The sequence below is a fragment of the Lygodium microphyllum genome, chromosome 21 (assembly GCF_053477565.2).
Source record: "Lygodium microphyllum isolate KBCC chromosome 21, Lygodium_microphyllum_v1.1.10, whole genome shotgun sequence".
Taxonomy (NCBI): domain Eukaryota; kingdom Viridiplantae; phylum Streptophyta; class Polypodiopsida; order Schizaeales; family Lygodiaceae; genus Lygodium; species Lygodium microphyllum.
The window spans coordinates 105,375,360-105,395,784 of NC_141155.1; positions in this window are offsets into that span (position 1 = coordinate 105,375,360).

Sequence of the window (20,425 nt, forward strand, 5' to 3'; positions counted from 1 at the left end):
ATCAATTGCTTATACCTTCTCCCACTAGAAGATTAGCTAGGTTAGTCGAGAAAGAGCATATGCACCTATCTACTCATATAGGAGAGCACCAACTATCAAACCTTCCCAAGAAAATACCAAAGTCCCCATGTGGCTTTAAGACTTAGGGTAACTTGGGGCTCCAATGTAGGGTGTGCATACATCAGAATAAGACCGTCCTAAGCAAATTGCCAGACCTGGCCCTCTCGATCAAGTAAAAGGGAGAACAATTACAAAGGGAGATAGGGTGATTACTCACAAATCCTAGGATGGAGATAGACAACACCCAATAAGTTGTGCCTAGAAAAGAATCGGAAACCCATATTTCCAATCCACATCAACAATGGTCATTTTTGCATTCTACATTAGCTCATGTGCATCTTTGATAAGATCTTAAAGTTGCGCATTAATAATGTATATAAAATGAAAGCTCCTTCCGAATGCCAAGTGGTTACTATGGAAAAAATTAAGGAGTTATTGAATCCCATTGGTTTTCATGGAGTCAAGGTTAATATCCAAAAAGACCAAAAGGCATCATGGAAAACTCATGATGTAACCTAGATATGAGTGGATAAAGGCCATAATACCAACATTAAGAATACTTGTGCTAAGGTTTAGCATTTCTTTGACAAGCCTATGCCCATAATGTTGAAGGATTTGTTAGCACTTTACTGAATCTATTAGAAACAAAACACGAGCTTGCAATAGTGAAAGATGGTAGAGTAGTAATGCAACAAATAAACATGTTGCATGGCACAACAACACATGATACCAAGGCTCGATACTTTGACCAAGTGACAAGATAGAGACCTAGAATAAGCAAAACAAAAATTTGAGCAGATAGAGCAAACCATTGAGAACATCTATATCCTAGGAGACAAATTGGTAAAAAGAAAAAGAACTAGAGTCATAGAAAGGCTAATGCAAATTCAACAAATGAGTTTCACTCAAATCCTAATAGAAGTCACAAACCCTTATGAAGATGACATAGTTGACGAGCCTAAGACGAAGCTTCAAATTGCCAAAGAAGCTCTCATAACTAGTATTCGATCAATAATGCCTCAACCAAAGTATACGTTTGCCACTCGTATCCAACAATTGAGCGATGAGGAATACTTCGATGATGATATCAAAAGGGTGGGGTTTATTAGCTATAAAGAGCAATTGTTGTCACCTTTAGCAAGGGATGTAGATGTTAGTAGTCATGTGTATCTTGTGTGGTTATCTCCCTCTTTTTCCCTCTTTTTCACCTATATATAGGTAGCCTACCGTCGTACTTTCACTATCCATTATTATCCATCATTGATCCTTCATGATTACCTAGCCCTCCTCATTCTCTCATCCCTTGGCTACCATTTGGCGCCCACATTGATGCGTAGAGCTATATTGGGGCAGATTGTTGCAGCCTTGTACCTTCCGCCCATTGCACTCACATTGTTTCTTCTCTCTTTTGTGTTCTCTTTGTCTCATTCTTCTCTTACGTTCACTTCCATCTTTCTGTTGTTTACTCTCACATGATACCAGAGCCACACGTAGGAGCCAGAGATCTCTAAGAGGAGTGTGATGTCTACAATAAAACTTATCACTTGTCATACCCACGTGCTCCAGACCTTGTGCTTAGAGTCAAACAAGGCAAGGCAGCCTGTTTCTAGCTCCTTATTAGGCTATATTTACCAAGGCAAATTTATGTTTTGCCATTGGGCAGGGTCTACCATGCTAGGTGAACCATTACTGCATCTGAGTGGTGTCAAACATGCTAGGTACCCATTCTATTAGTTGGGTGATACCAAAACAGACCTACATTTTTTGCAGGCAACCCTTGGTACATGTGCTACAGAAGCAAGCCCTATATCACCTCTGTTTTTGTGCAGGCAGCCCTTGGCACACTTGCTATAGGAAGAGTCCCTACATTGTCTATGTTTCTTGTAGACACCCCCCCTGAATATGCATTTTGCTACTAGGCAGCCTCCTTTCTGCTAGGCGGTAGCCTTTAAGACTCGGCAATAGCTCTTCTCAGTTAGGTAGCACTATTTTCTATCGGATGGATTGTTTATAGGTGGACAACATCTTTTCTCTACTAAATTTAAACTGGCTAATCTTTTTTTACTAGGGCAACTTATTTTCAGTGCTAATGTTTTCCTCTCCATTTACTACTCCCTCTCTTTGCTCGATATTGTGTGTTCCCTTTGGCATCAGATACTCCCTATCTACCTTGCCCGATCAATTTTCTTTTATATTGTGATTCAATGGACCTCAATTATCTCGATGACACCTCTTATTGGTTGTCTTTATTCCATTAGCAACAACTTTTGTTGTTTTCTTGCAAGTACTTTATTGAAGGACATCTATGGCCAATGTGTATGCTATCGGGGATCATGTGATTTGGGATCATTCAAACAAACCACCATCTTATTACTCTTCTATGGTATATTCTTTCCAAGCTTCTAGTCCCTAAGTGGCATTGATAGCATCTTATTACTCTTTTTTGGTATATTCTTTCAAGGATTCTAGTCCCTAATTGGCATTGATAGCATCTCCTATGTAGATGCCAATCCTATCCTCTCTCTCTACATCCAACAAGTTTGATGGGACAAACTATCCTCTATGATTGTGCGGCATGGAGTACCTCCTCGATGACTATCACCTTGACCTACCATGGATCGTCATGATGATGTGACCATGGATTTAGCAACTTTATGGTATGTTGGGGGTAAAGCGCCTCTGCCTAGCCGCCCGTGTATTACTACATTGATAGTACCCACCACTGCACATTGCAGGTGGCGAGCGCCCGTCACAGTCACTTATTCTTTATTCTTTTAGTGACACTTTGAATAAAGGAAGGCACAGCCACACATTGTGGTTGTTGGAGTTCCCACTTTTGAGTCTCTCTCTCTCTTGGCTCTTGCCCTCCATCCGCCATAGCTCTCACCGCCAAGCTTCTTCTTCCAAGGTTCCACTTCCCTTTCAACCGATATCAAAGCAAAGGCATTGAAAGCCTAGATTTGAAGAGCTTCAACCCAAGCTTCAATGGCAGCCATGGCACCTTCATTTGCAGGTATGTTTTGATCTCCCGCCTCCTCCTCAAGCTTTTAGATGACCTTCATCGGCTTCTTCTCGGGCTGCATTGGAACCCCTTGGAGGTGCCAAGTTCCCCCGAGGCCTGTTGAAGACCCCCCAGCAAACAGCTAGCACAATTTTTGGCGCATTTTTAGGGAGTTGGGCTGACATGCTCCCGGCATTTCCCTGCTCTTCCTCAGCTTCCCAGCACTCTTGGCAACCTTCCCGAGCATTGTTCGACTCCCCGACATCAGTGCTTGGTTCCCGATGATTGATTCGAGTGCTTTCCCCTTTAGCCCTTTGCTATATACATAGTCCCAGGACTGTCAAAACAGGGCAACACTTGACATTTATTGTTTGATGCTTCTTGGCATTGCCCGTTTGATGCCTATTGATGCCCTGTGATGCCCAGATGTTATGGGATGCTATGTCTATGCTTTGGGACTAATTTGGAGCAAATCTGAGCACCGTTTGAGCTTCATTTAATTGTAAATTGCTTACTGTAATACAGTGGGTTGAAGCTCATTTACTTGGTGTATACATTGGTTCATGGATACAGGGTGCTTAATACTGGAGGTTTGAATGATCATACCGATGTATTTGGAGGTGGTCAATTGCTTCTTCTTGGTTCCAGAATGCTTTTGAGCTTGGAATAGGGAGCTCCGTCTTGGTTGTTATCACTAGGGTTTTATCTATTTTTTACCTATATATAGGTAGCCGGCCCTTTCATTATCCATTATCCATCATTGATCCTTGATGTGATTAGCCAACCCTCCTCATTCTCTCGTCCCCCTACTAACCATCTACATCCCACATTGACACATAGAGCTACGAATTGGGGCTGACTGTTGCAGCAAAGGCTCTAGTTTTGTAACTTAAAAGCACACACGTGCACTGCACCTAGGGGTCTTCAAGTTGGGTACATCTAGTGACCTCAATTGGTAGGCTCGATATCTAACCCTCTAGCCCCTCTCTCCCCCTCACATATAATTCAGAGTCAAGGGCAAGACGACCCCATATATTGGCAGATCTATCACCCTAAATGTCACTACATCACACTGGATAAACAATCTCACATTGGTAGGATCCTCAAGTTTGGAACATACTTAGGAAGCCTTGGAGACCCAACTCCCAATCGCATACCCACCCATCCACCCTCACAATTAGGTACTCTCTTTTATAGGTGCATAAACTTTCTTGCATGTGCACCATGCACTATTGTGATGAACTACCAAGCTCAACACATACTTCATCAAGAAAACAAACTCTTACCCTCTTCCACATTTCCACCTAGGTTCTAGGCATTCCACCAAAGTGCCCTCCATGGCCAAGCGTTCAAAAGTGAAAAAGGACTCTAAATGACCAAAAACTATAAATATCTAAAATGCACTAGAAATTGTAAGTTCACATGGGCAACTAAATTTAATGATTAGGAATATCTAGAATCTGATATTTTTCAAGCATTGGGCTCACTCCCATGGAATTTGTACTTTGAAATTGCACACACATAAAAGTAACATGAGGGAATGAGTTAATGGGATTTGATAAGACATGGCTAATCGGTTAATAATCCTAGAGTAGCATGTAAAAATATTGATTGATAGTGAGGATCCTATAGTAAAAAGGCCTAGCTATGTATAAAAGATCCTACAAATATTTAAGATGGAAATTTTAATCAAAAGATCATTTCTCTAATTGCAAACTCCAATAAGCTTATATTGCTTATCGAATCACCTATGCACTCAAAATTTACATGAATATGTCACCTACTTCTCCAGAACCATTGAGAGATAGTGGGCCATTTTTTCTCTTTGGTATGCATTTTGCTTACTTGCTTTCTTTTGTCTACCATGACCATGGACACACACACACACACACACACACACACACATCAATCTGGTAATTAAATTTAATGACTAAGAACCCCCATAATAAAATCTTTTTTGATCATCATATTGACTCTCATGAAATTTGTACTTTCAACTTTTGCACATATAAAAGTGATACGAGTGACTAAGTGAATGGGATTGGATTAGACACACTTGTAACATGTAAAAAGATTGACTAGCTGTGGGCATCCAAGAGTAAAGATGCTATGTCCATGTGTAAAAGAGTTACATGTGCACTCAAAACTTGCATGAATATGTTGCCTACTTCTCTAAAGCCATTGAGAGATAGTGATTTGCTTCTTCTCTTTATATATATATATACAGAGAGAGAGAGAGAGAGCTAATAATGGCTTGGAGGAATGAGTGTAGGTAAGTGCAAGTACATTCTTGTGCATAAAGTTAATTGCATGAGGAGCATGGAGATTGGGGGAACACCAATGACAAAATTCTTAGAGCTTGGGAGCTCATCTACCACTTCTAGACTACATAGGATGAGTTATTTTACTTTTTACTATTGATTTCTTGGGATTTCCAAAGTGGAGTTTAGACATTCTCATTACGGTACTATACAATTCCATAGCAGGGATATGTGTGGGGTGAGAGACTGTATTGTAATGGCTTGTAGAGAGTGCATTAATCAATATGCACCAATTTGGCTAGACTCTAGATCTGCCATAATGTGGGTGTAAGCCTACACAAGCCCACAAGCTTACCAAGGCTCCAATAGCACTAAGGCGATGGAAATCCCACATGTAGTAGTTGACCTCTCTCTTCTCTTTCTCTCTTTTTGTCTCTCTCTCCATTCACAAAAATACAAAGAAATAAAATTAATTAAAAAAGAAGAGTAGATCATGACATTAGATCGCATATACTCTCCCACCCATACACACAGAGGTCTCTCCTCAATGTAGGTATCTCAAATGCACGATAAATAATTTTTAGAAGGTTAATGAATCAAATAATGAGGGGCCTTACTAAATTAATTTGCTGGTATTCACCATGAACATTAGAATAATAAGAAATATACAATTGATACCCAAGCAAAAACCCACCAAATAAATATCTTAGTTAAGTGACTAATACCCACCATGCCTCCAAACGTGAGGAAAGTTAGCATAAACAATACAACTTAGCCATAATGATCAATAATCAGGAATACTCAAATACATTTTAACTAAGGAAATATGCACACTCCAAACCATGTGAACACGTATATCGACTAATCAATGTGCATTTGATGGTATCAACTAGTAGGGATAAAGACACATGTGCCTACACCACCTTGTATTTACATCACACACTGTAACTATATACCTATACACTACAGGTGGTGCATACCCATAATTGTCACTTTATTCTTCATTCTTTTAGTGGCTATTGAGCAAGGGAAGGCCAATCACACATTATGACTATTGGAGTTCCTACTCTCTCTCTCTCTCTCTCTCTCTCTCTCTCTCTCTCTCTCTCTCTCTCTCTCCATGCACCATAGCTCCTACTTTGCTCTTGCTTTTGCTTATGTGCTTCCACTTGGGCTCTACCTTTCAATTGGTATCAGAGAAGGCATTTGAGGTGCTCCTTCATTATTAACCCCAACACGAAGAAAGCAAAAGGAAATTAAAAAAAGACGCAGAGCAAAGGCAGAAAAAAGGTATCCCGATAGAAGAAAGAAGAAAAGAAAAGGCCAAAAGCATAGGGGCAACCTTAAAAAGCCCAAGGCAAATGCAAAAGGGGAAAGGTGCACTTTAAAATACAAAGGCGTACCCTGAAATCTTGTAAAGGAGTGCCAGGCGGTGGAAAATCCGGAAAGCTAAAACAGAAGATAAAGACAAAGGCCAAGGCAGAGAGAAATGGAAGACAAAGGTGCAGAAGGAAAAGCGCAAGTCAAAACTTTTGTAAAAGAGTGCAAGCGCATCATGGTTTAATTCAAGGAGCTCCGGGCTCTTACCCGTGCAATTTGTAAATGTGGATGGGCAGTGGAAAGGAAGATAGGAAGATAGAAGGACAATGGGAAAAAGGGCCTAGGCTACGGCCAGCCATGTAAAAAATGGGAAAAGGGGATGACCGCCCAAAAGGGATTTAGGGTTTAGTATATAAAGTTGAAAAGTAAATGGAAAGCTCATTCTTGTGTGTGGCCAAAAGTGGCTCTCTTCTTCTTCTTCTTCTTCTTGCTTGCTTGAGCTTGTGCTTGAGAGAGGGAGTGTGAGAGTGTGAGGGAGTGAGTGTGTGAGGGTGAGGGACTAAGAACGAGAAGCTCTCCATCTTCTCCTCTCTTCTTCTCTTCTCTTGTCTTACTCGCGGCGATGGAGCTTTAGGATGGAGCTTGCTTGAAGCTTGCACTTGGATCGTGGAGCTACTGGAGTGCGCGAGAGAGGAGGTAACTCGAATAGCATGGAGGTAAGCTCACTACACCCGTAGATATGGATGATGTGTCGGCTAGGTAAGAGGTAGCCATTAGTGCTCGGCTTGGAACGCTTGAAACAATAAGTGGTCCGTGGGTCTTGGTGGTTGAGCGAAAACTCCCACAGTTTGGTTCCTTTGCCAGAACCAACGGATTCAAGCCTTGAGTGCTTGCGCACTTCGAATCGAGCATCGAAGTAAGGGTTTTCCCCAAACCGGTACTTGAGATAGGTAGGAAGTGAGGGGGTTGAAGATGGTATTCGATCTCCTTGGCAAGTAGGTTTTTTGCTTTTTTGAGATTTATGTTGTGAGATGGAGTAGTGTAGGTATTTACTTTGCGATTTGGATGCATTAGAGTAGGAGAAAACAAAGAAAAACAAAGAAAATAAGCATTAGGGTTTACTGTTGCAAAACAGGGCAAAAACACGGCAAAAATCATACAAAAAATGGAAAAAAGCTCGCTTGTGATGCCTAGGATCGGCAAGTGAGTGATTGGGGGCATCAATACCATACCCGGGAAGGGGTATAAGGGCCAAGAGTGGCAAGAAAGGCCACATTGTGCATTGCAAGGTTTTAGGAGAGCACGGGAGAAGAGGAAAGCTTCATGAGTGGATCCTCTTCGATCTTGTCACCCGAGAGATATTTGTCTAGCCCAAGTAATTCTACACCTTTCCCTACATGAGTAATATGGATTTGGAGCTACTTGACTAGGGGGAAGGCCTCCAATGCTCGACACGGCATATTTCGTGGGTACGGTGAAAAAAAACGCGCCGTGCTCGGTGTGTCCGAGTGATGGCGATTCTGGGCCGAGTCCCAGATCGACCCTCGGACCACTCGACTCGGCCCTCCTGACCACTTGACTCGGCCCTCAGCCACTTGGTCCTCAGACCATTCGGCCACTACCACTCTGACACCCACCGGTCGGCCCGTCCGAATTGCACACTCGGACTAACTTGGAATTCGGCCCTCGGCCCTTCTGACTCGGCCTCGGCCCACTCGGCCCTCGAACATCTAGGTTCGGATTGGCCGAATTTGGCATTCGGACAGTTACATACGGCCCCTTCTATTCGGCCCTCGAACGGTCCGAATTGGGCATTCGGCCCCTGTAATTCGGATCTGTTGGGCCGAATTCAGATTTCCTCAAATTTTTACCTGAAGACGGTAAAATTGACCAAGAGACCACATAGAGTCGAAACCCTATCACAGGTCGATCACCAGGTTGAGTCTTAGAGCAAGTGGTTCAAAATTTGGCTATAAACGGTCTCTCAGATTGCGTATGGCATTTACTGTAACAGCCCTGCGGGCCAGGGGGACTGCCCCCCCCCGAACCCCTGCAAAGGGGGCTCTACCCCCTCCGCACCTCCCCCAAGTAGGTTGGAGAGAAAACGCATGCCATAACAGGTCCTCCAAATTAGACCCTAGTGTAGCAATGGCTCTACACGAACATGGATTCTCACTGACAAAAGAGCAACCAAAAGCCCATACCCGAACTGAGAGAAACATAGACCCTAGAACCTCAATGGGCCAATCTAGCCAACAAGGGCAAAAAAACCAAAGCCAAACCAATAGTATGCTATAAGTGTCACCAGCCGGGGCATCTCGCAGCAAATTGTCATTCAAAGAAGCCACCAACACATATCAACTATCTTGGAGCCATGGACGAAGATGAGCATGAGGATATGCCTGATTTCACTGAAGATGAGGATGATCCTACTACTACTTACGACACTTTACCAGGTATGCCTACTCCACATTCATTATTGACTATGAAATGTATAGTGCATGGAAAGGAAAGAATTATCTTGCATGATGACGGTAGTACTCATGACTTTATTTCAGCAAAATTGGTAAAGGAATTGAAATTACAGACTGTACCTGCGCATTATCGCATAAAAGCTGCATTTTTAGGCACTAGGTACAATGGCACACAAGAAGTACAAGATTTAGAGATTCAAATTGGTTCATATATTGAAAGAAGAAATTTCTTAGTTGTCCCATTACAGTCAAGCGACATTATTTTAGGAATGCCTTGGAGACACCAGCATAAACCAAATATAGATTATTCCACGCACACAATGAATATTAATTTTCAAGGAAAATCTATTACATTATATGGTATGCATGCATCTAATATTTTTCCACTGCTTTCGCATACTCAAGCAAAACGTGCATTACGCAAGAGTACTAAATCATATCTCATTTGGGTGAATGAATTGCACGCAAAGGAAAATCATATGCACCCTAGGCATAAGGAATTTCTTGCATATTTTAAGGACTGTTTTGCAGAAGACCTACCAGCAGGTTTACCACCTTCACGTCCAGAAGACCATAAGATTGATTTAATCCCTGGCAAACAACCACCTTGCAAAGCACCATATAGGCACAATCAAATAGAGCAAAAAGAAATCCAGAGTCAAGTTGAAGAATTACTAAATAGAGGTTTAATTCGACCTAGCAGTTCTCCATTTGGTGCACCTGTACTCTTAGTCAAGAAAAAGAATAATACTTATCGTATGTGTATTGACTACCGAGCATTAAATAAGATCACTGTAAAGAATAGGTATCCTATACCTAGAGTTGATGACCTTATGGACAAACTGCAAGGATCTTCTATATTTAGCAAAATTGACCTTAAGTCTGGATATCATTAGCTGAGGCTAGATAAATCTGACATATTTAAGACTGCATTCAAAACACAGTTTGGCCATTACGAATTCTTAGTCATGCCATTTGGATTGACTAATGCACTTGCTACTTTCAGTAGAATGATGAACCGTATCTTTCTGAAATATCAGTATTGTGTGATTGTTTTCTTTGATGATATTTTGGTGTTTAGTCAAAGTGAAAAAGAGCATTATGAGCATTTATCATTAGTTTTTCAATTACTGAAAGAAAATCAATTGTTTGCAAATCCTGAAAAGAGTGAATTCTTTAAGACAGAAATTGAGTATTTAGGTCATATTGTATCAAAAGAAGGGATTTAAGTTGATCCTAAGAAAATTGATGCAATATTGCATTGGCCTGTTCTTAAGAATGTGCATGAATTACGCTCATTCCTTGATCTTGCTAGTTTCTATAGGAAGTTTGTACGTAATTTTTCATTACTTGCTTTACCATTAACCAAACTTCTTAAGAAAGGAATTGTTTATCAATGGACTGAAACTCAGCAGAAATCCTTTGACTTACTGAAACGTGCATTAACCAATGCCCCTGTTCTACAATTGCCTGACTTTAATAGACCATTCTTTCTAGTTGTGACCGATGCTAGCGGATCAGGAATATGAGCCGTACTAATGCAAGACAATCATCCAATAGCATATTCTAGTTCTAAGCTGAAACCCTCTGAGCTGAAATATTCCACTTATGACAAAGAACTATTAGCAGTTGTACAAGCATTAAAACAGTGGAAACACTATTTAATGGGTTCAGAATTCATGATAAAGACCGACCAGCAAAGCATTAGACATCTACTTAGCCAACCCCAAATTTCTGACCGTCATATCAAATGGGCTTCCTTTATTCAAAGTTTTCATCCTATCATTCAATACCAACCTGGAAAAGAAAATGTAGTTGCTGATGCATTGAGTAGAAGACCTGCAATTCATAACATTTCTATCATATCTTTTGATTCTTTGATTGCTATCAAAGATACATATCACCAGGATATTACTTTTCATTCTGATTGGCAAAAATTAGTTCAAAATAATTTCATTCCTGTTGATTCATTGTCATATAATGATGGATTTATGTTTTTTGAAAAGAGACTGTGTGTTACTATTCCATTCCGATCTTTTGTTTTGAATGAAATTCATTGTCCCCCATATCAAGGTCATAGAGGTATCATATCTACATTACGCATGTTAACTGAAGATTTTTATTGGCCGCATATGGATGCAGATGTATCTAATTTCGTTTCTGAATGTTTGATTTGTCAAAGAATAAAGAGATATCATGGTAAACAATATGGATTACTAATGCCTTTGTCTATTCCATCTAAACCTTGGGAACATATTTCTATGGATGTCATTACTAGTTTACCAAATACTAAATCTAACCATGACATGATTTGGACAATTGTAGATAGATTTAGTAAGCAAGCATATTTTATTCCATGTAAGAAAACTTTAACAGCATCACAAGCAGCACAGTTATTTTTGAAAACTATTTTTACTAACCATGGATTGCCAAAAGTGATTATTTCAGATCGTGATTCTAGATTTTATAACAATTTTTGGATTACACTGTTTGCAAATCTAGGCACAAAGATTGATTTCACATCTGCATTTCATCCAGAAACAAATGGACAAACAGAAGCCACAAATAGCACCATTCTAGATCTTTTATGTGCATATACTATCTCTAAATCTCTGACATGGGACACTCATTTGCATTTATTACAGTTTGCATATAACAATACACCGCACACATCTACAAAGAAAACACCTTTTGAAGTCATTTATGGATATAGATTATCTACACCTGTTGCATCTTTGTCTAATAAAATTCAGAGTGCTGATGATATTGCTACTATGCATAATAGTATTTTTGATGAGGTTAAGGATATGATTGCTAAAGCCCAACAATCATATACCAAACAAGCTAACAAGAAAAGACAAGCTATGAATTTCAAAGTTGATGATTATATTTGGCTCAGAATAGAAAAGCGTAGACTGCAAAGTGTAGATAGACATCCAGTTGTCAAATTAGCTCCTAGATTCTATGGACCATTTAGAATCATTCATAAGATTAATGATAATGCATTCAAGTTAGAATTACCATCTCATTGGAAAATTCACAATACATTTCACATTAGTTTATTGAGACCATTTAGAGGCCAATTACCTATCCACCCTGTTTATGAAAACCCACCTTTACTAGAAGAAGAGACTGAAATACTTGAACCAGAAGCCATCATAGACACTGACTACATGACCACTAGAACTGGCCGAAGGTATTCTAGATATCTAGTAAAATTTAAGAACCATCCTGTAGAGGAAGCACAATGGATGCACGCTAGAGACTTAAATGCTTTCCCCACTCTGTTAGCTCCACATTGAGCTAATAGCAATTGAGGTCAATTGCTATCCCACCCCGGGGGTATGATGCCAGGAGGCATATTCCATGGTGGATTCCATGAGGTTTTACGGTGGATTCCGTAAACTTAGATGACCGGGGCTCATACACAAAGAGGATTCTTTGTGCGAGAAGTTGATGGGGACGCCTGTCCTTTTCGGGCGTTTCATTAATTTAGTGTGTACGTGGGTGATTCCATAGCGGGTGATTCCGCAAAATGCATATTAAATTAATAAACGTTTATGAGTTTAGAGTGCGCACTCGTAATAAATTAAGGTTAGGATTTATTTCTAACCAGTTGATTTATTTATGTAGCTGAAGACTGCTAGGTATTCACTTTTGTCGGTTTAATTGTATTATTTTACTAACGATTGTGAATGCTTCAGTTGATGTGTAGAGATAGCAGCAGTGGCGGAGGAAAGCATTGGAGTCTAGCGAGTATTCGACCTTTGGATTATATTTTGATAAGCGCCACGCCTATATTTTGTTATGTCTATTGAGACATCGATTATTGATTATTATTTTGTATGCGCCTATGCGCATGGATATGTTATTTCTATTTGGACATTGAGATTGGGCGTGCCAGACTCTATGGGCACCGTCCATTAGCTTTACTTTCCTATTTTTGTAGAAAGCAAACTCAAAAGCTAAAAGCTTGTCATATTTTTGTAAATTGGGCTATTATTGAGCATGAAGATGGAAATATACATAAAATACATGCTTTGTGAAGCGCTCACACAAGGCATGGGGGGAGATTGAACCCAATTGGTCTCTTGCTTCTTGTCGTTCATGCTTTTACATTGTTTTTTGTGCAAAAAGGTAGAGTTCATTGTTCTTGGGGACCTTCCGGGATTCACTACGTGAGCATACTGCGACCGATCTGTGCACCAATTTCGTATGCTTTGAACACCGGTACTTACCTATGTCAGTAGTTTTGTCAATGATGTAGATGCTTTTGGGATGTATAGATTATTGACACTTTGAGTTCGTGAAAGTCATTTGTACCGATTGTGTGTGCTTAGTCACTACCGGTTGCATTATTTATATCTCGATTGCTACTTGGATATCCTTGGTAGTGGGAGATTTTTTTCTTAGCTATTTTGTCACAATTGGATTGATATATATTGTTGTCTTTATTTCAACATTACTTTAATTACAATTTTCAACATTGTCTTAGTTAAAGAGCAAACATTATAGTTTGAGAGTCTATTGCTTGCAATTAGTGAACATCTCTATGCTTTTGTATTCCCTCCTATTTTGCCCTTGTTTGGTTGAGTTTTGGGGAGTGATGTGTAGTCATTTATAGTAGCTCATTTTCTTGGATTTTGCACTTCTACATTGTCATTATGGCTAGCCTTTTGAATGATAGTGCTATTTTCAATATTGAAAAGCTTAACGACACAAATTTCACCGATTGGAAGATGTAGATATGGCAGCTATTGTTTCAAAAGAAGCAAGTTAGGACTTTGAAAACCAAGAGTATAAAGCCCAAAGGCATGGATCAAGATGATTGGGATGAGTTGAATGAACTATATAAATCCACCCTTATATTGTCATTGTCTAAACAAGTTTATTTCAATGTTGTGGCACCCAAGGATAGTGTCTGGCAATTATGGGGAAAGATATGTAATCTTTGTGACAAGCAAAGTCATGCTTCATAGGTGTATAGGTAGAAACAACTAATGGACCTTTGTGTATGAAGGAAGGAACTAGTGTGCCTGCACATTTGAATGAATTTTATTTGATTTTCAGCCAGTTTACTTCACAGGGCATTGAGTTCAAGGATAATCTTTCTCCGTTATTCGTGTTTGTTATCTACTTCTCGAGTCATGTGACACTTTTTGTACTTCCATGTGTGCTAATATGTCTAAGGATGTCTTGAAACTAAGGGTGCTTTACTCATAGAGGAGATAATAGAAATAATGTAGATACAACCTATACTTCTCATGCATTGACTATTATTAGGGACAAACATGATGGTAAGAGTGATAATGACTAGAACAATAGAGATCCATAGAGATCTTAGTCTCACAAGCTTTCTCGTAGTAAGTCACGTGGTCATAAGTCGCAGCGCCATAAAGTGCATGATGATAAGCACAAAGAGAAAGGCAAAGGCCAAGTGTAGGAAAAGTCTGATGATCGCATCATTGTCCTTAGTAAGTCCAGTGTAAAGATTGAAGCAATAAAGTGCAACCTAAGTCAAATGATGAGTATATCTTAACAACTTCCTCTCTTCGTGCTTCTCAATTGATAAATACTTCATCTACATATTCTCAACATTGGTTGTTTGATTCTAGGGCTTCCTTCCATGTTCATGCATTGAGATTGGTTCTAATCTTATTGGAGCATGGCAAGTTCTGTGACTTGGAAAATGACTTGGCATTTGATATTATTAGCATTGGGGATGTATTGTTATAGTTTCTTTTAGGTAGCTCTTTTACTTTGCATAATGTATGTCATGTACCGACTTTGACTGAAAGCCTTTTATCTACTAGATAGTTAGATGACGCGTGCTATTGTGTATCTTTTGGTGATTTCGCATGGAATTATACCATGGGAATCTTGTTTTTGCTCAAGGTGCCAAGGCTAGTAACTTCTATCATTTATTTGTATTTGGATCCCTTGACCATGTTTTGGCTAAGACTGATATACTACATATATCTTTATGATATCGTCACCTTGGGCACATGTCCTTAAAGGGAATGAAAATTTACTAGTTTGTAATATCTTCTCCCTCTTGATTACAAATGTTTTGATTCTTGTGACCATTGTCTTTATGGAAAGAAAACACATAATTCTCATAAGATGTCTAGCATTACCTGCATGGGTGAGCCTCTAGCTCTTATGCATTCTAATGTATGTGGTCTTATACCCTGTTAATTCATTGGGTAGCACAATGTATTTTGTTATATTCATTGATGATTATTCACATATAAGGTCTAAGCACATCCTATTAAATAGAAATCAAATGTCTTATCTACCTTCCAATGTTGGCTTACTCTTGTTAAGAACTAGTCTGGGTATAGGCTAAAATGCCCAAGGTTTGACAATGGAGCTAAGTATGTTTCTAAGGATTTTGAGTAGTTTTGTGATGAGAGAGGTATTAAGCATCAGTTGACCACCTCCTACACCCCACCCTAGAATGGTATTATTAAGGGCATGAATAGGCCCATTCAGGAGAGTCCAAAGTATGCTTAGTTATGTGGGATTACCACAACATTTTTGGGTTGAGGTAGTTATTATTGTTGTACATTTTATAAATAAATCCCTATGCACCACTATTGACTACCGGGTTGTAGAGGAGGTATGGCTTGGAAAACCTCCCTCATATGTGCATCTTAGAGTCTTTGGAATTGAGGTTTTCTACCATGTACCCAAGCACAAATGCAATAAGCTTGATCCCAAGTTAGTGAATATATCTTTCTTGGCTATGGGGATGTAGGTGAGATGGGCTATCATCCATGGGATCAGTAGACTCAAAAGGTTATCCACAACCATGATGTTGTTTTCCATAAGGAAAAGATGCATAAGTAGGTAATTAAGATACGCAAGGCGACCTTTTAGGAGGAGCCTCCTGTTACCATATAGCCAGCTAGAGACGGGGGAGTTGATGCTCTAGTGCCCCATGACCATGATGTTAAATAGAATGTACATGCCCCATAATCGGTTTTGCTACTCTTTACTAGAGATAGATATCAACCTAATCAATTTATACACTCCATAGACTTTGTTATGGTGACAAATTCTGGTGAACCTCTTACTTATGAGAAGATTGTGCATAGAGGTGATAGTCACTCTTGGGAGAGGGCCACGTAGTCAAAGTTTTATTTACTATAGAAAAACCATATATGGAATTTAGTTCCAACAATGGAAGACATACATTGTTGTGTAAGTGGGTGTACAAGTTGAAGAGTACCCTTAGGTGCCCCAAGCCAAGATATAATGCCAGATTGGTTGTTAAGGGTTTTAAGTAGGAGTATGTTTTAATTTTGATGAGGTATTTTCTCTTGTAGTTAAGATGACTGCGGTTGGTGTTAGCCTTGGTTGCTCAATTAGATTTGGATTTCTATTAGATAGATGTTAAGATAGCTTTTTTTCATGGGGGTTTGCATTAGGATGTCTACATGTAGTAGCCTGAGGGCTTTATTAAAAAGGGTAAGGAACAACTGGTATGCAAGTTGAGAAAGAGTCTTTATAGTCTTAAGAAAGCACCCAGGGAATGGTACCATCAGTTTGATGCTTTCATGCATTCATATGGATACACTCGCAATGATATGGATCTGTGTCTTTATACGAAGAAGACTGTGACCATGCACTTGTACATTGCAGGTGGCGAGTGCCCATCGCTGTCACTTTATTCTTCATTCTTTTAGTGGCTATTGATAAGGGAAGATAAGCAGTGTGACTATTGAAGTTCCCACATATGGTGTCTCTATAATGCTCTCTTACTTGATCTGCCATAGCTCTTACTTCCACTCAGGCTCTACCTTTCGTCAACCGTGCTAGTTGAATTATCTACACATACACATTGATCAATACCAATGGCCAAAAAGTATAAATATCCCAATCAACATACCACTCAAGGAAACCATGCAAGGTACTCACTATTATGATGGTGACAAGAACTTGGTAAGGATAAGGATTATCGCCTCACAACTTACAAGGAATTAAGTCGAAGAAAAAGAATAAGTTGTTATTGCAAGATGAGAAATTAGAACAATATACTTCTCGATACAAGATTGATACAATGGTGTTTACAACAAGGCTACATCCTTGATACAAGACGATATCTTGATAAAAGACTAGATCAAATACAAGTCAAGACAAGACTAGATCAAATAGAAGACAAGACAAGATGTGGCTTGGACTAGAACTACAGAGGACTTACTATGCAAGAGCCTCACAACTGGCATTGGCAAGACTGAAGGGCTTGTAGCCCAAGACCCTCATTTATACTAGAGGTGAGGAGGTTAAGGAGAAGCTTCTAGATGATGACATCATTATGGCATATGCAAGCAATGGTAATGTAAGGGTTGATGCATGCATTGTTTTACCTTCCAAACAATCTTCTAGGACCTAGAATCTTATAGAACTTTCTTAAATCTTCTAGAAACTACATTTCTTGGAGTCCATCACATATCCACCCCCACTCCCCACTCCCCATCCCCTCCCCCCTTTTAGCAACAAGTTGATGAAACTCCTTTACTTTGGCATGTGCTCAGTGAAGGTGGGAGACTACGTCCCATGTTTGCTCACTAGCATCACAGCCCTTCCAATGAACAAGGTATTCATGCCTTCTAAGAGAGATTCTAGAATCAAGGATAGTCTTGACTTTATACTTTGGGTGACCTTCACTTTCAATAGGCAGTGGTGGTTGTGAGTTTCTTCCCCTTATTGAGGATGCTTGACAATGCTATAAGACTAAGCCATGGAATAATAGGTGAATTCTCATGGATTGTGGTAATTGGAGACAATAAATGACTATATTCACTTGGCCAATAATCTTGAACGGCCCAAGTTTTTGATAATCTATCTTCTAGAAAGGGCAACAAAAACATAAATCTTGCTATAAAAGCCAAACTCAATCTTTGATATTGTAAGTTGGATGTTGCATCTATTGTCAATCGGCATTGAATTTATAACTGTCCAAAACTTGTTGAATATGCGACTTTAATTCCCTATGGATATTTGACAAGTGTTCAACTAGATTCATAACTGCTAGATTCTTTATTGGGTGACTTATATAAATGTCAATTTTAGGGTATCATTCGTAGTTGGCAAAGAATGGAGTTTGTCTAGTAGAGGTATGGCTAGCATTATTGTAGGCAAATTTAGCCAAGGAAAGTAAATCCACCTAATTATCTTGATGTTAATGATTATTTCAGGGATATTGTTTTAAGACTTGATTTGCTCTCTTTATTTTCCTGTTACTTTGAGGATGGTTGGTCACGTTGGTTTGAATATATAGGAGCTTGATGAGACTTCTCCAAAAAATTGACACAAACTATGGTCCTTGATCTGAAATAATGTCATCTGGTAGCCCATAATAATGGTAGATATGTTCAAGGAAAAGTTATGTTGTGCCTTTTCCAATAACTATCTTTTGGGTGGGGATAAAGTGTACCTTCTGGTAACCCATGATAAGAGTAGACATGTTTAAGGAAAGGCTATGCCTTTGTTAGACTTCTATCTTGTGAGTGTGGAATAATGTGTGCCATCTTAGTAAATCTATCAATCACCAAAAAAGAATGGAATCAAACTCCTTTGAGGAAGGTAGATTGATGATGAAGTCCAATGATACAAATGACCAAGGGTGATTAGAAATAGGCAAGGTGTGGAGCAACCCATGAGGTCGATGGAAAGGGACTTTGGCTCTATTACATATACCACATGCGTTTACAAATTCTTTGAGTAATTTTCACAATTGAGGGCACTAATCATCTCGAGAGATGAGCTCTATTGTTTTAGTGACCTCACAATGTCTTGTTGTTGGAAGGTCACACCTTGTTTCAAGTATATGTAGCTGAAGTGAGCCATATCGTATCTACACTAACCCTTGATAATAAAGCAATCCTTTAACTTTTCAAAAGGCTTCAACACTTGTACACCCTTCTTGAATTTTTTTCTTGTGATATTTTGGGCAAAGCGGTCCTTGGAAATTTCTTTCTTGACTTGCAAGAGGAAGGTCAGATCTTATAAATATTTGCTTGTTGGTTGCCAAGTAATGTAGAGCTTCATACGTGTAGCTTCTTTCAGGATAATGTTGAACAATATGCCTAGGTCCTCCATAATACAAACACAATCCAAGAGCACATTATCATTGCTTCTCTTTGGCTGGCAATGTCTTGAATTAAGCTAAATCGATGTGCATAGGCTTGATATTGGTTTTTCATTTCCTTAGGAGGTCATTGATATCATGGTATCGAGGCAGAATAAAGCTTGGTCACACATCTCTTAAAGTTTCTCAAATGGCCGATTCGCATATTCTATTGCTTGAGAAATGAAGTCACTCAATGTGTGAACCTTTGGCATTGTCAAAAAAGATATTTCACATCATCATTCAATCTCGAACAAAATTGGCTAATACAATAATCCTCATGCCAACTCAAATCACAAGTGAGTTAGTGGATTTCAAATACACAAACTGATGTGGGTCCAGATCCTTGATGTAAACTTCTTATTTTGATCTCAACAACTCTAGCTCTATTAGTATGTTTGAAGGTAATTGAGAATTCTTTAAAAAAAGCCATTATAATTATAAAGTAGAGAAGATTTCTTCTCTTATATGGGTGCAAACCAAGAGGGGTTGCACCTGAGAGGAGTGTGCCGATAAGCCCCACTTGAGAAGTATCATTATGATAGCGGTTAAGTTGCATGTGGATGAGCAATCGCACCTACTACAAAAAACGTCTAAATTTTGATATTGTTTCATTAAACTTGGCTCCTTCCTCTAACTACAAGGGAAATAATGGCTAACCCCAAAGCTTGGGGTTTCTTTACTTGTAATCATGTATTACTCTTATAAATTTCTTCAAATTGACCTTGAATATTTTGCAAGGTGATGATAACACTTTCCATCATTGTATATACATAACTAGGCAATATCAAAATATGGAGTCCCGCCAAACTATTATGAGGGCAATAAGAACTTGGCAAGGATAAGGATTGTCACCTCATGAAATTACTTGAAGAAGAAAAATAAATTGATTCTTTATTGCAAGATAAGAAATTACAACAATATACTTTTTGATACAATGGTGTATATAACAAGGCTAGATCCCAAATAGAAACAACGTCTTAATACAATACTAGATCAAATATAAAAAAAGAGTAGAATTGTAGATACATAGCTTGATACAATGGTGTATATAACAAGGCTAGATCCCAAATAGAAACAACGTCTTAATACAAGACTAGATCAAATATAAAAAAAGAGTAGAATCGTAGATACATAGCTTGAATTGGAGCTAGAGAGGACTTACATTGCAAGA